The sequence below is a fragment of the Pteropus alecto genome, unplaced genomic scaffold (genome assembly GCF_000325575.1).
Source record: "Pteropus alecto unplaced genomic scaffold, ASM32557v1 scaffold182, whole genome shotgun sequence".
Classification (NCBI taxonomy): domain Eukaryota; kingdom Metazoa; phylum Chordata; class Mammalia; order Chiroptera; family Pteropodidae; genus Pteropus; species Pteropus alecto.
In genome coordinates this window covers 5,953,502-5,958,074 of record NW_006433946.1, presented here as the reverse complement: position 1 = coordinate 5,958,074, position 4,573 = coordinate 5,953,502, and positions in this window count along the sequence as shown.

Sequence of the window (4,573 nt, the reverse complement as noted above, 5' to 3'; positions counted from 1 at the left end):
CTTAGCTATGCATATGTTTAGTTTTATTATATATTGGCAAAAGAGCTTGTAATAATTTACACTTCAATCAGCAGTATATGTGAGTTTTGGCTGTCTCATGTTCTTCCCAACACTTAATATGTTCCATTTTTATTTTAGCCATTCTAATGAGTATGTACAGGGTTGCATTGTAGTTTTAATTTACATTTCATGCGCATAGGTCTTCCCGTCATTTAAAGTTGCTGTTTTAGCTACTGCAGTATCTGCCTCAAGGCATCCTCTCCAAATAGATAAGCCATGTTGGGGGTCAAAAGAGAGGCTGAGTATGCATACAATAGTCTTAAGTTAAGACTTACATGTCAGATTAGCAAGATGGTGGACTGTCTTAATGGAAACATAGACAAAACAACAAAAACAACTGGAGACTGGTAAAACAAATTTATAAGAGCTCTCAAAGACAGCCAACCAAGCAAATGCCCAAACAAGAGAAAGCTACATACATATTAGAATAATTTGTGGCATTTTCACTTGCCTTTGCCCCATCCCTTCATTGTTATGACATAGTCTTGCTCTGGAGAAGTTAAAATCTGGGTCCCAATTAGTCTCAAACTAGAGGAAGCAGAACAGACCTTATTTGCAATGTTCTAATCTGTCTGAGGATTTCCTGAAAAAACGAATCTTTGTTTTACCTAACTCAGAGCTCAGGCATGGTACAGCAGCATTAATTGGATTGCAGACTAGAAAAATATATGGAAAATGGTGGGTAATGTTCACAAAAGCTGCACAGAATCACAGATATCTGAGGCAAGAGAACACAAGTGAAAGCATACACTAGACCATCTAAGACCATCAGGGGAAAATGGGGAAGGGTAAACTCTTTGGGAAATTTAGACTTTCAAAAGCAGCTGTGTATACAAGGGAATCAAAAAACCCTTACACAGGCCCAGGCAAGATATACACTAAGAAAAGAGCTGAGAATACCACATCTTCATCTGGAATGTTTCCCAAGTCTCAAAGCACGCCTTACTGATAAGTACAGGACTGCCCTAACACAAAGCCACTGTACATAAACTGGGAGAGATGGCTATTTTTTTCAAATGTCCAATTTTTAACAAGAACAACAAAATAATCACAGGGAATTCAAAGAAATAGGGGAAAAAATGGCCCAGTCAATGAAACAAAATAAATCTCCAGAGACTATCTCTGATGAAGCATAGACACTGGATTTAGTAGACAAAAGCATATCTTAAATATATTAAAATAAGTTTCTTAAATATGCTCAAAGAGATACAAAGAAAAACAGATATATGAATAAAATAAAAACTTTAACAAAGATAGAAATTACAAAAAGGAACCAAATGGAAAATCTGGAGCTGAAAAATACAATAACTGAATTGAAAAATTCATTAGAGGGGTCCAAGAACATATGTGAACAAGCAAAAATAAATCAGAGAACTTGAAGATAAAATATTTGAAACAGAAAAAAAAAATGAAGCAAGGTGATTTTTTTTTTTTAGAGAAACATGGCAGAGTGAGAGACATCCTCAGATCTCTCCCTTTGAAATAACAATAAGCTGAACATTGAAAACTCAACAAAAAACACCCAAACTGCACACCAGCATGTCTTAGCATGGGATCAGTGCATAAGAGCTACCACAGGTCATAATCTTGGATGTCGGATGGTGGACTGGGAGAGATAAAGAAGCTGCCTATTACAGCCACAGGAGCTCCCTGTAGAAGGAGAGAGAGGGGACAAGGTGCAGCAAACTCTCTGAACAGCCCTGCATAGGAGTGCCGTGAACTCCATGCCATAGGTGGTGGAGCCCAGTCATCAGGGGAGACAGCAGAGAAGCAAGATGGCAGAGAAACAAGAGCTGATTTTTACCAGCAGTAGTTGCAAAATTGAGGCTAAGCCACAGTCTCCAGCTCTCAACCAAGAAGGCCCCTCCCCCTATACTCTCTGAGATGGAACAATATGGAGCACAGGGACTAAGACTGAGGGTAGCAAGCATGATTAAATATCAACAAGAAAATTAAAGTGCATTATTAAGGCTTTATAAAAAGCAAGGATCCAAGAGGCTTAGACGCCACCTACTGAAAATAAAAATTAAAAAAAAGTGCCTTCTTTGCAACATGCTAAAGAGAGACATTTATATAATAAATCTTTTTTCTTCTGGAATAAAACAAAAAACATTTCCTTTAATGTTCAGGTGGAGAAATAGTCCATTAAACACCAGGAACAACCAAATGACAAGGAATATCAGAAAGAAAGATAAAAATCTTCAGAAAATAAACTTACAGACATAGAAATATACGACTTAAATGACAGAGAATTCAGGATGGTACTTCTGAAAAAACTCAGTGAGATCTGAAATGAATCTTATCAACAATTTCAAAAACACACTGCAAGAATTGAAAAATGAAATAGCAAGCTTGGGAAATAGAGTCGACCAAATGGAGGAAAGGATCAGTGATATTGAAGACAGAAATCTAGACATAAATCAGATGGAAGAAGAGAGAAACCAAAGAATGAAAAATAATGAAAGAGAAATTCAAGAACTAGCTGATACCATCAGGAGAGGAAACAAGAATAATGGGCATTATTGAAGGCGAGGAAAAGGAGCAGGGACTAGAAAGCATTTTCAGACAAATAGTTGAAGAGAATTTCCCAAATCTAAGGAATGAGCTGGACCTTGGAATTCCAGAAGTCAATAAAACCCAATTACATCAACCCAAAAAGGACTTCACCAAGACACGTTGTATTAAAATTATCAAAAATCAATGAGAAAGATAGAATTCTCAGGGCACCCAGGGAGAAGAAAATGGCAACTTATAAAGGAAAACTCATTAGATTATCATTGGACATCTCAGCGCAAACCTTCAAGCCAGAAAGGAATGGAATCAAATATTTAAACTGTTAAATGAAAGGAACTACCAGCTTAGAATAATGTATCCAGCTAAGCTCTCCTTTAGATATGAAGCAGAAATTAATACCTTTCCAGACATATAAAAATTAAGGGAATTCTCCATTATGAGGTCTGCAGTACAGGAAATACTGTAAAGGGTCAGCTCATCTAAAACAAAATGACAAAAAAAAAAAGTAGATAATTAAGAGTAAGGTGACTATCAGGAAAATAGAAGCAGAAAAGTGCAACCGTTACGAAGAATAGGGCATTACAAGCTTAAACAATAAAAAGAGAATTGCTGTAGCAAGATAGAAATGAATGTTCAGCATACATAGAAACAAATTGAGTAACAATGAATGAAAAGGAGAGGATTCAAAGATCCAAAATCGCAAAGAGGAATGGAGATAAGGTATGTGCAGAAGAAGATGGATGACTGTATATACCTAACTATTTTTTACTTATTCGTAATGGTAACCACACACCAAAGGTTCAGAACTAAAGCATATAAAGTAAAACAAGAACATGAGTGAAAACTCACAGAAGCCAATCAAAATAAAGAAAACAGAAACACAAGCAAAAGAAAGCAATGGAAACAACGAGCTACCAGAAAGCAAAAGGTAAAATGACTATAAGAAGACCACATATTTCAATAATCGCCCTACATGTAAAAGGCCTGAACTTACCAATAAAAAGCCACGGAGTTGCAGATTGGATCAAAAAACAAAACACAACCAAATGCTGCCTCCAGGAGACACATCTCAGCTCCAAAGATAAATATAGACTCAAAGTGAAAGGGTAGAAAATGATATTTGAAGAAGATGGAATTTGAGAAAAACAAGAGTAGTGGTACAAATATCAGATGAAATAGACTTCAAAATAAAAAAACTGTAAAGAATGATATTGAGGGAAACTTCACAAAGATTAAAGGATTCATGCATCAGTAAGACATAACACATTAATATCGATACTTCCAATCAGGGAACCCCAAAATATGTAAAGCAACAACTAACAGAAATAAAGAGAGAAACAGACCAAAACACTATCATAGTAGGAGACCTAAATACCCCACTGTCGGAAATGGACAGATCATCCAAACAGAAAATCAATAAGGAAATAGATCTTTAAATGTCACATTAGACCAACTGAATATAATTGATATTTACAGAGTCTTCCATCCCCAAACAGCTGCTTATACATCCTTCTTTAGTGTACACAGAATATTCTCAAGGTTTGACCACATGCTGGGACACAATGATAGCCTCAACAAATATAAGAGGGTTGAAATCATACCACCATATTCTCTGATCATAATGCTTTGAAACTATATATCAACTGTAAATAGAAAGCGGAGAGAACCACAAATACATGGAGATTAAACAACATGCTACTGAAGAATGACTGGGTCAGAAAAGAAATAAAAAGAAAGATCAAGAGATACATAGAAATGAATGATAATGATAGTACAACATGTTAAAACTTTTGAGACACAGCAAAAGCGGTCATAAGAGGAAAGATCGCATCATTACAGGCTTAACTCAAAAAACGAGAACGAGCCCAAATAAAAAACCTAATGCTTCATCTTAAAAAATTAGAAAAATAAGAACAAATGAAGCCTAAAGTCAGCAGAAGGAAAGAAATAACCAAATTAGAACAGAATTAAAAGAAATTGAAAACAAACGAATAACAAC